General features: G+C 41.0%; 1 protein-coding gene across 5 annotated transcripts in view; it reads left to right on the forward strand.

Moving 5' to 3' along the window:
• Positions 1-12613, forward strand: part of TPH2 (tryptophan hydroxylase 2) — a 97613-nt gene that overhangs the window by 69087 nt on the left and 15913 nt on the right. For 2 of the 5 annotated variants that reach the window (XR_010388410.1, XR_010388413.1), the window contains exons 12-16: positions 2130-2275; positions 2787-2923; positions 3562-3714; positions 9713-9891; positions 11162-11308. The gene's annotated coding sequence lies outside the window, so the exon portion shown is untranslated. The remainder of the gene's footprint in view (positions 1-2129; positions 2276-2786; positions 2924-3561; positions 3715-9712; positions 9892-11161; positions 11309-12613) is intronic. The other 3 variants (XR_010388411.1, XR_010388414.1, XR_010388416.1) reach the window with 3 other exon arrangements.

A 12613-nucleotide genomic window follows, 5' to 3' on the forward strand; every position in this document is an offset into this window, starting at 1 on the left:
ACAGCAGCAGCCTGGGTTTTGCCCATACTCTAGCTGTATCAATCAGCTACACAGACAACACACACACACACACACACACACACACACACACACACACACACACACACACAGAGTATGTATAGATACGTGTGTGTTTTCAACAGTATTAATATAATAGGGCAGCTTTTAGTCCCACTGTATTTATACATGTTTATGTATGGGACATATGTTTTACGAATGTGTTTCATAACAGCTTGAAGCAATGTCCTTACTGACAACAGAACACTGACAAAGTAAAATGTATTGATGTGAAAGAAGGAAAGTCTCTGTTGTAAAGAGAGACATGGGTCAAATGCCGTGAAGTGTGAGTAGTTTTCAAATATGGGTAAATGATATCATGGATCTGGAATATTTTGGCGGAGGTTTCGTTTTGGCTTATGTTGGTGAAAGACTTGGACCTAGCTCCCACTCATCCCTCACTTCGCAGTTAGTGGGGGATCTTGCACCACGAAAAGCCTCCAAAGCTTTGCTTCACCTCTGATGCAGAAAAAACTTCTGCTTTGAAATCTCAGGCTGTGGTGTTGCATGCAGATACTTCTCCTGTGGACTCAGGATGCATATGTCCATTGTGAGTGGCTTCTTCTGCTCCCAGAGAAACCAGGAGCAAGGGGTGAGATAGCAGGAGAGACCCCCCTGGGGAGGCCACTGGGGAGAAGCCTGGGGGCCAAAGGGACTGGAAGCTGGCATTGAAATAAGGAGCCAGCAGTGGAGTGATGCCTTGTTATGCTGCATTTCAGGAGGGAGATGTGTCGGGAAGGGAGAGGGCTGCTGGGGATTCCCTGCTAGCATCACCCGGTTGTTCCCCTCTCTGACTATTGCTGTTTTACCCAATGGTTGTTTCATCTAAAATCCATGGATGGTCCTTAGATCAAGGTTAGGCTTTGGGTGCCTGCTTCCAAAAGAGCCCTCTCATCAGTGGGACAGGGACTTGGAGATTATTAACTGCATCTTCTGGTTGTGGGGAGGGAGCTTTCACTGGTGGCTGTCAGACCCTGGGGAGAGGGCAGGAGCTCTACGCACCGTGATTTCGTAATCTGCTGCTGCTCTTCCTCTTGTGTCCACTGTGTTCCCCTTGGGTTACAGGAACCTGCTGCCAGCAAGAGGCTGTTGCAGCTGTTGTAGGTGATGAGGAATGATCTCAACTGCAGCACCCACTAAATGCCTGCCCTCATCAGGGGATCCTAGCAGTGCTAACTGATTATGCAGTGTAAAAGTGTCTAACGGCCTTCCTTCTGTTGATTTACCTTGCAGGAGAAATTCCCCCAATAGATTTCCATCATTCTTCCCAGCCATTTTCACTCATTGCAGTGTTCGATGGCTATGGTTTGAAATACATTATTTGAAGCCTTGTTTAATTGAAATGCGTTATGTCCAAACTAATTCAGAATAGCTAAGACTGATTTTATGACATGCTGGAAGCTCATGAGGCGGCCAGGTCCCTGGAGGAGGGAAGCAAGGTGGAACTGAAAGACAGTGCGGCACTTTCTGGGCCAGGCAAAGGGTACGTTGTCAAACCACAGGTACTTGTGGAATCATTTGTCACTCTGGAGAAGAGCTGACCTAAAAGAAAAGTTTCCATAATATGAAGTAATACCTCCTTGCCCCCCCTTTTCAGGTTTGATTTCAGTGTTATTTGGGGTAGAAGCATTCTTCTGTTTTTGAAATTTCTGGCAAATGAGAAACTCCCAGGACAGGGCACTTCAGTTCAGTGAGACTGATGCTCTTGTCACCGTTGCGGCTACCTCTGGTGGAAATGGACAGGAATGCCAATTTCTCTGAGCAGCTGCTGGCAACTTGCACCAGACGGGACTCTGGGGTGGGTCCACTGGCAGCCTGGCTCAGGGCTAGGGACCACACAGCTTCCAGCATCTCCAGCCTGGGGCAGATGTGCCAGAGTCAGGAATAGTAATCTCAGAGGGCTGTCTTGCATTACACAAAAGCTTGAGATGCACTGAGTGACACATTTCAGGCTCAACGAGGCAGTATTTTTTGACTAAGCTCTGTTTCAATACCATTTTCTAACAATTCTGAAGTCTCTTTCAAGAATTCCCAGTCTAAATGCACAATTTCTCTCTTTGGTTGCTCTACAGGTCGACACTCCAGTTTCATTTAATAGCCTGTCTGCATGTGACCAGAAAAGCTCTGGAAAATAGGTCTACTTTTAAGACTGAGGAAAAAGAACAGTCAATTCTTTAACAGTCTGGCCAGCGCTGAGGCAATGCCTGTATATTTCATGGTAAGTGGTAATAGAAAACTTTCATAAAGGAAACCCTAAACCATCCCAAAATGCACTTTCCATGAATGAATTCAAACACAAAAACTGCCTGCCTGCAGTCTGTAGGAGTTCAAATCTGAGACGTGTCAACACCAGTGCCGTGTCCAATCTCAGTCATGATGATGACACAGGGAGAGAATATTGCTAGTCCCACTGCCAGGCACTAAGTAATTCCTTGCTGGAAGATGTCTGTGCAGTCCCAGCAGGGAAAGATGCAGCCCTGCTGCAGAAGCTATCCAATTATGTGGATTTTCAGAAAATGCTGTAAAAACATTTTTCTTCATGAGCCTTTTTTGGAGCTATGTATCTCTAATGTTACAAAATTTTAGTTCTGCATGGCTTTTTGTGGTGCAATCATACGGTAAGTTTTAAAAATCTGGTGAGTGATAAATAAAAAGTACAGTGTGAAAGACGGCAGAAAGACATTTTGTTTGTTTGTCTGCTGTTTTCTTTCTTGCTTGATTTTCCTTAGGTTACAAGTGGGCTTCTGATGAAGAATTCAGCTAAACCTTTCTACAGAGCACAGACAAAATGTGCTTTTCAGTGTTGAAGAAATACAGGCTTCCTTGTTTACACTTGGAGTATTCTTTAATGAAGACAATCCTTGAGGTAATAATCTATATGGGGGAGACAGGCTGGAGCTATTTTTTCTAAGGGAATAGTGAACTAATATGTGTTCCATTCTTCTCCTCTCATTTTCTTCTGTTGGTAATAACAAGTGTACCCCTACTGTAGTTTTATTCATCATGGTTGAAAATCTTAGAATGGTTCCTCCTCAGGACTTTGCAGAAGTAGGGAGAAGGAGTATGTTCAGAGGAGGAGGTAGTTTGTCAAGAATTAAAGACCGTTTTGATCAAAACAAGACCTCTGAAATGTGGTAGATTCCACAGCGGTGATTTTAAACGCGTTCTCCGGAGTTACAATTCTGTGCCGCTTTTGCTGCACCCTGTGGATTCTGGATTCAGAGGCAGAAAAAATAAAATCTGCCTTCCTGAGTCACAGGGTCATAAGACATTAAGAACGGCCAGATATCTAGTCTCTGCTCATGGCCAGCAGCGGATCCTCAGGGAGAGAGCAGGAGAAACAGGCCAGGCGCGGAGTGGTCCTGAAGAGCACCCCAGGGCGCAGCAGGCAGAGCAGGGAGTTCCGTGCAGCTCTGCCTCTCCAGCGGGCAGAGCAGCAACCTCCCCAGGCAGTGTTTCAAGTCCGCTGTCCCACATTAACCCCCTTTCCTTCGCTGACTCCAGGACCCTACCCTGGTGCGCTCCTCGCCTTCGCATAAGTGCCTCTGTGACCACCCCTTAAAGAGCAGCGCCAGGGAAGGAGGAAGGTACCAAGAGGCTGCCCAAAATCGGAGCCCTTTTTTTGGCTTGAGTTCTACCCAGTCTAAATCAGAAGAGGTAGGTGCCTTCAGCTTTGCCACGTGCCTTGTCCATTCCTAGAAAGCACATAGTCGTAGAGCCATGTAATAGACTTATCATATAGCTAGGGGGGAACTCATTTATTCATTTTATCTGCTTTTTCCCTTGAGAAACTAGTCCAAAGCCTGAAGTGGTATCAGGAAAGCCAGAGGAATACCGACAGTTCTCATTTTGCAGATTTTCAATGAACCCATTTCCTACTGTTGCTGGTAATGTCTTTCATTATGCCTTTAATGAAATTGTATTGGCATATTTATGCTCTAATAAAAAAAAAAAAAGATACCCATGAAAAGCAGTTTTCAAGAAGTGAAATGCTTTAATAATGGCTTCATAAATGATTTTGATTTTTTTTTTAAAGTCATAACCTTTGGCAAAAGGAAATGTGGAAAATTCAAAACCATTAATGAAATGGCTTCTGGACTGTACCATTTAAATCCTTTACGATGTTTTTTTTCTGCTGCCTCTTCTTTAAATTTGATGCCCTGCATTTTTAGCATTGATGGGGCAGCTGGCTCAATGTGTTGTATCTTCTTCCCACACAGCCCATTCATCCTGCTATTATATTTTCCTACTCTCTTATCACTGGAAAATAACACTTTGACATACCATTGTTCCCCTTTATGTTTTAAAATAGCCAGCTGATCCAGATTTATAATGTCCTGGATTATGGAATTCAGAGTATTGGGTAAAGATTTAGCATCTGTTTTGAAATTGTAAGGATTAGCCAATAAATTTTGTAAATGTTCTGATGAACATCAGTCACTTTTTTTGTGGAACAGTGGTCAGTACTTGTCAGTGGATCTACGGGTTTGTTAATTTTACAGACTATCATGTCTTATGGATAGTCGGATCCAGACATTTCCTGAAACATGGAATCTAATCTGTTGATTGTGCTCATTTGCATGTGTACAGTTTTGGTTTTAAGCTTTTTCTTTGTGAACTCATAAAATGAGCCTGATTGAGCGCTACTTCTTTTCACTTCACTTACGTGAGTCATCCAATTGGTATATTCATCCAATTGGTATATCCAGGCCTATTAGCATCAGAATTTGCTTTCATGAAGAAAAGTTTGTTGGTTCTATCCCAGAGGTCACAGCAGACTTGGGAAATAAAGGTCATGTTATATCTTGAATTCAGAATGTACAGATGTTATGCGAAGATAAAATCTGAAACCCAAAAGGAAGAGGAAGACATATTTGTAGCTATACAATGTAGATGCAAATGGATAGCAGATAATTTAGTGCTGGAAGTGTGTAGTTACCTTTTTTTTCTTTTAACAAAACAATGTCATAAAAATAAGCAAACAAGAAAGAGCCAAAATGGGCAAATGAATTACAACACATGCTCATTTTCTCTTAAATATGAGACTGGGGGAATATATGCTAGTTTCTTGGGATATGGCCAGTAAATATATAGACCCTCGGTGGCAAGTCTGGCTTCTCAGAACATTAGTTCCTATATCATAGATGAAAATAAGAATATAAACATCAAAAATAAAGAAGAGAAACAATACATATGCCCAGGAGAGCTCTGTATAATCAAAATCAGTTGTCTCTAAGAGAGTTAAAAAATACTTTATGCATTGAGAGACTCCAGCTTTCCTTCAGAGGAATAAAATAGATATCTCTATAATGTAACAGGGCTGGTGTCATATTTTCTTTCTTCTGGGTTTCCTCTGATTTGATTACATAGTAGCTGTGCTTCTCCTTTTAAAATTCACAATCCTTAGCTAAGATGTAGCTGTTAGGAACATGCCAGAGACAGAACTCTTTCTTTGCACAGTTTTTCCCATGCTGGGATTTCATCCTGTTTCATATTTTCAATCTTCTTGCCTACATGCTGTAACTTCTGGGTCAGTTAGGCTGAGTAACTGCATAGTTCACCATGTTCGAGACAGGGCTGAGGGCAGAGCTAATGCATCATATTACCTTCCACATGGCAGAAGCCATGTCGTCAAGAAATGCAAGAAGTTTGGCATAGGTTTTCAGCATAGGTGTGCGTGTTCATACCTTTCAAAGCATTGTTTTGTAAAAAAAATTGTCCTTTACAGCTGTTTTTCTTGAAATCAGAGTGTGACTGTTCCAGAGATATTTATCTATCTGTCTGTTTTTATTTATTATCAACAAACTTCAGGAGTGTGGCCATAATGGCTTACGCATTTTGATATATGCCATGTTTAGATACAGGCAGCTTTCCTCTTAGTTTTACTTGATCTTCTGAGAAGCAGACTCCCTGTGAGTTACTGCCTTCAGTAGGACTTCTGACAGAGAGCTAGATCACTGGTGACCTGCTCAGCTATGATCTAACTGCTGCAGACAGACACACAGACCACACACATTTACCGGAGAGAAAAGGCTGCCCAAGTATATTTCGTGACAAAAACACAACCCTAAAATGCAAAGAAATCCTAAATCAAGGCTGCATTCAGGCCTCTTGCTAAAATCACCTCCAAGCATTAGCACACTGCTGTTGTAGCTCAATCATACTATCACACTAATGGCCATTTCAACATATTACCTTTTAATGCAGCAGTACTATTGCTGTGCAAAAGTCAAGAAAGAAAAATAACGTTGCAATGCTTAGCTTTACAACTTACAGTATTTAATCATACCGATGACTGAATCTTAAAGTGATAAATTTACCATGCAAGAAGAACAAGGAAAAAAGGTGATCATATTCACATACCCTGCTTTACCTAAAACTTACACTTCTTGTGTTTTATTAAAACACACCATGTTTTTAAAGCAATGAATAATTCATTATTAACTGAAACCACATACAAACTCATATCTACACATTCCCTGTTTCTTGTTTATATGCATAATATATGCAGCATTTAAGTGGCTATAGTCCCCAGATGTTGGTGTGGGATGTTGTGTTCCAGTCTCAAAGATATGGAACGGAAGCACAGACAGAGTAAATGAGTTCCCTAAGGTCACATGCGATGTTTGCAACAGAAACAGGAATGGAGCTGAAGTTCTCTGGTAGATCATTAAATACAGGACTATCCTTCCATGCCTTTGCCAGAACGGGCTAGCAAGCAACCAGGACAGAATAGAAGGATGTTTGAGGTTTAGTGTGTGCATATGTTTGAAGACTAGTTTATGACAGGATAAGCCAATGTGCTTATGGAAGCTTTTCGTTAAGGATTTTCACAGAGCCATAAAAGCACTGGAGCAGACTTGACATTCCCGTAGTCCTGTCTCCGGTCTCCTATGTTGAACTGCAGCTGATCCTTCAAAAGAAAGCACAGAAATTCTGCAGCAAACAGGTGTGGGACTTGGCTTCTACATGACGTTTCATCTGAGTCTCAAATAGAGATTGGCGTAACCTTATGGCAGGATATTTGACATCTCCTCCTTATGTATGTTCAGCAAAACATCCTTACATACTCGCAGAAGAATACCTTTTGAACTGTGATCTATGCTTAGTCTTAATCACAGATTGATTACACTTTCTGTGGAAAAAAATCAGCAGTGAACAGTACTGAATTTCACTGGTCTTTATTTTATAAAATGTCTCTTCTTATGTCACAGAAATAAATAAAATAGAACAAAATGCAAATATTATCTACCAGTATGATTTAGAATAAACCCATATACTAAAGTCAGGTGTTACCTCTAAAAATTTGTAATTGGTTTGCTTATCTGAATGGTATAAACATTCTTAGAGCTGTTCTGAGGATGATCTTAAATGATGCATTCATAGACTAATAGACTTTGTGATGTACATGCATGAAATTTTACTCAGTATACAGCATAACTGCTATTAATTTAAAAAGGCTACACTATGTCCTGTGCAGAAAACACAGTGGTTTAAATTAGCTGTTAGTTAAAATTTCAGTGCAAACTTTAGAATGGATCTAGTACGATGTCTACTGAATGCTATATTGTTTATTACTGTGTCTAAATAGTTAGTGACCTGATGATACCTCTGGTCTTTTTTAGCAGTAAGACTAATGATCACTTCCTTTATTCATGCCTTCAGTGCCTCTCAGACTATATCAAGTGGCAATGTATTTGTTTTATTTAATGTGGAATTAATTATTTTTATTTAATGTGGAATGGATTAATGAATTAATGAATTAATTAATTTAGCTTTGGCTTTTGCAAGGGATCGTGGTGAGTTAGCAGTGGAGGCCAGTGTGTTCTCTTGATCCGTGGAAGAACAGTCGCACTGTGACGCGATTCAGGAAAGAAAAGTAACAGTGGGAGAAAGCTCAATTTGAATCCATGCCCAGCAGTACAAAAAAACTTCACCTTTATTCTCAGTTGAGCCAGCATTAAAGGCGAAGTGTTTTTCTTTGCGTTTATTAGATTGTTGGCCTCAGCCTTGAGATTTCCGATCAGTGCCTACAGTTGTGCGGTTAGCAGCTGTCTTTGTGAAGCTGCCTTGAAACTACCCTGCCCTCCACCAAGAAGGCTACGAAGGGCCTCACGCAGCCACCTGATGGCAGTGTTAGGAACAAGACCTTAACTGGTTTCCTGAGGGTAAAGGTTTTGTGTTTCCTTATAGAACCCTGGAGACCTGCAGGCAGGGCCAGTTAATTAAAAAAATACCCACGTGGCATGCTGAATGCTAAGCCTTGCTTTGCATCTGGATTGGTCTAGCTAATGGAGCTAAATCTCACCACCTCTGACCCTACCTTGCAGTGCTTCTTGTCAGGCGAGGCTTGGCCTTCTCCCCTGACCTGTACGCAGGGCTCTCGCTGGCCTAACCTCTTAGCTGTTGTTTATTACGTGTCCCTGTTTGAGTATTTCTGTTATATATGCCTCATCATGCAGGGTTGCATTTGCAACCCTAACATTACAATTGTCATTTCTTAAATAACAAATACAAGTTTTCTTTCTCTGTGGACTTAATATATTTCTGCGACATCTGTAAAGATTTTCTGCTTTCCCCTGTGAGTCTAGAATAATACTGTAGTATATATAGGTAGGCTCAGGATGGGAATCATCAGAAGTCCCTACTCAAATTAGAAGCTCTCTCCTGTTTGTTGTTGTTTTAGGGGAACTTCTAGTTTCTTTCAAAGGAATGCCATCTCCTCACATGACTCCTCTTAACAATCTCCCCGAGACTTTCTATAGCGTAAGTTTTCTCTAAAATATCTTCACGAGTGAAGTAGGTGTAATATTTCAGGTGTGTTCCTGCAGAGCCTGTAGGGCCATTCGAAGAAGGGGGTAGTCTGGATCTGCTGTCTAACAACTCTGTCTATGATAGAACTTCACATAGCTGCTGCATGATGAATAAATGGCTCTCAGTCACCTACCAGTGAAATTTCTCTTCACAGCTTCACTCTAAAAGGAAAGCAGTTCCCCTAAAATGCTAAATTGATACTCCAGCTGAGAAAAATAACAGTAACTTTCAAAAGAGAATTTGATTCTTATACTCCTTTGGTTTAATAGCCAGCAGCGCTAGGAATCCACAAATATATCCTGAATATGTAATCAGCCTATGCTGAAAGCAGCATAGGTTTTACGTAACTCCTGTAAATGTGTCTCCTACGAAGGGTAGTTGCACTACAGCAATACATGGAAATCACTGCATGAATTTATGAAGTTCTCTGAAAATATACCTATAAAGGGTAGTGCTTTCAAGTAAATGACATTCTTTAGTGTTGTAATCTGGCATGTGGATAAATGCCTAATTTACCAGCCAGGAAGGGACTACAAAGCTTTGTCGTCCTCTTCTTGTGCTCTTGCTTTTATGCCTTGAACCAAAGCTGTAGTGGATTATGAAGCCTTCTACTTATTCCCTCCAATTGAACTGAATGCACTTTATGTCAAAATTGCAAATACATTAAGTGTTGTGGAACGAAAGTGTTTGCCAGTCTTCAGATGTATTTGGGAGCAACAGAGAAGTGCATGGAACATGCTGACACAGTGCAATACTTCCACCTCAGCGCGCAAACTTAAGTGATTCAAAGGCCTTTTGCAGGCTCTCTGACTAGGGACAAATTTCATCTTCTGCATTTCAGGAAAGAAATTCCTGGGCGGTATTTTTTCCCCCTCTGGCTGGTGTAAATCAGCATAGATCCAGGTTCAACATTGGAGTAGTTCTGCTTTACCCGCCTGGAGATGCTGACAGGGAATGCTCTGCTGTTGTGGGGAAGTGCTGCGTTTCAACGGGAAGCCGCTTTGAAAGCCATTGAGGCTGGTAAGAAGAGAAGGGTTAAGGGAGACCCTGATTAAGGTTCCATTTGCTGATGCTCTTCACCAATTTATATCCAAGTGCTACTTTGCTAATTAATGACTGCTCATGAAATGCCATGTGTCAGCAATGAATCACTTACTTTTGTTGCACTTCAGTAGTATATGGCTAATGAGCAAGGACGACTCATATAGTTAAAGCTTAAAATAGCCCTGGCTGTAGGACACAATCAAGTGTTTATATCTTGCTGTGGTGGGCGGACCAGATTATATCACTTTCCTGTCTTTGCCTTTGCCAGTTTTGTAAGAAAAAATGGAGTGTTGAAAAAATGCGGGGCAGTAAAAATTTTTACCGCTGTTATAGGGGGAGGAATTGAGTTGTATTTAGAAAGAAATAAAAATCTGCCAGTTACTTATATCCAGAATAACCTTAAAATAGGATCCCTTTAATTATTTCCTGTAATGGGCTTCATAAAACTCAAAACTAATAACAAAAAAAGAAGAAGAGATTTGGGTGGATGAAGGGGGCCAATTTAGTGCAAAGTAAAACTACTGTAAAATCAGTAGTTTAGTGCTTTGAAGCTGCAGACAGTTGCAAAGACAGAAACTGAGTCAAGCCTTTTATGAATGCATGTGGGCTGCTGTTCGTACTTTGAGCAACGTTTTGGAAGATCTGCAACCAAAACAATAAACCAGTAAATAGTATTTCTCCTGCCTGACATGGTCAGTGTGGGCACAGCACGGGTCTTTTATTTCATTCCTGAGAGATGAGACCAAGCCTTTGGTCAGTGCATACACTCTGTACCACTTTCCCCACAGTGTTATTATACTTCACAGGTTGGACCGCTGATGGATTCCACTGGTTTCCCTCATGGGGGAAGAAATTTTTCATATTTCTAAGAGACTAAATTACTAATATTAGCCAAATTACCCCTGTTAGTTAGTTGTGACATGTGCAAATGGCATAAAGCAAACTTTTTGTTTCTCAGATTCAGCAGTAGGAAAACTGAATCCCACCTGCTCTCCCAAGGGATGAGTCTGTCTCTAGTGCACCTGCTTATTCTGATGAGCATCAGGAGGGAAGAAGTGGAGGGGTCTGTGTAGCCTGTATTGAAAAGATGTGACAAAAAAGAGAGAGATTGTGAAAGGAATGGGCAGAAGGATGGATTTTTTTTTATTTTAATGGCTTGTATACAAAATATTTCAATTTTTAGGAGTTTAAGTTTCTGATGAAAAACTTTTTAACAAAACTATTGGCACATCTCTCCTCATAACAGCCCTCAACATCTCCCTCTTGTGCCCTTCTCCATGAGCTTATCTGGAAACTCAAGTTTCTGTGAAGGAACAAAAAGCTCAACAAGAAGTTTTGACCACTCTGGTTTGAGAAGGCAAGAATTTACTTTTCCAGATAAAGAACAGTAAAGGTAAGCATCCATTTTCCTTGGAACAGGCTCTGAAAACTTCCTCAGAATGACCAGATCCAAACTGGTAGGTCTGCAGTCAGAACAACAGAAGCTCTCCTGTTATTAGTAGTCTGATAGAGCAACGTTTGCTCCCGCTGTTGTCTGTAGCAAGCACTGGGTAGACCCTTTGTATTGGCCTCATGTGGAGATTTAAAAAAATTCCATGAAATGAAGATCTTTCCTGAAATGACTTCCTCAAATTCTCAGAAAAGCTTTGTGTGTGCCTGACAAAGCTCTACTCTAGTGTATAAAAGGCAGTGGGATTGGCAGCTGTGTATTTTCATTGGCCCCTTTAAGAAAAACACTCAATGCAGGTTGAGTGAGGAGGATCTGAATGTCTTTATTCTTGAAAACATGGCAGCACTCCCCACCTGGTTTTGCTTGAATGTTAAGCTGCCAAGATAGATATGCTGTCTGCAGCTTATCTGCTCTGCAATCCGGCTGCGATCTCTAACGGCATCATGACACTGGACAGTTCCCTAATGATAAGTTGGCGAATAATTCCTCTTGGCGACATCTGCTCTTCCACGTTTGGCAGTTTTGTTTTGTTTAGGTCTTTGGATGCTGTTTGCTTGCATCGACAGGACTGTGGATAACCACCTCTCCTCTGAGCTGTGAGGTAGTGACAGGAGACTTTGGATGGAAATCATTTACATATTTTTGGTCTCTTGTCATCCCTTATGGATAAGTCAGGGTTTCATATTACTGCAGAGTGGAGGCAGGGATAAGAGTATGAGACTGTCAGAGCATCTGCAAAATGGGCACTTTATGTTTTTAAAAAACATGCATTGTTGTGGAACAGAAGCGTAATATATGCCATTAACATTAGTGTCATTGAGCAGCATCTAAATTGCAGATTGGTAGGAAAGAATTGATACAAAAATGTAAACAAGAGAAAATGAAAACTGTAATAAACTCTCTGCATAAGAAGGGTAATCGTAATCTACAGTTAAATATAAAGGCTAAACTGAAACAATGCTAAGGATGAGACATATTTCCTGTTTTAAAGCTAAGACTGATGCTCTGCCTCTAACCCCCAAAGCTGTGACAAAAAGCTTAATGGTGTGAAGCAGAGACACCATGTCAGACTTCAGTCTGCATTCCTGGCTTTGGATGATTTATCACTTGCAGCCATTCTGCTTGTCATTAATTAAGTGGAGAAGTTTTTTAGTAAGTTAGGTTGGCTGTGCTGCATCCTCTTTTGAGCTTAGCCAAAACTAAAAACAAAATAACTTTATTGCAGAGATTGTAAATTCAAATTCCAAA

This window comes from Dromaius novaehollandiae, chromosome 1, assembly GCF_036370855.1.
Source record: "Dromaius novaehollandiae isolate bDroNov1 chromosome 1, bDroNov1.hap1, whole genome shotgun sequence".
NCBI lineage: Eukaryota > Metazoa > Chordata > Aves > Casuariiformes > Dromaiidae > Dromaius > Dromaius novaehollandiae.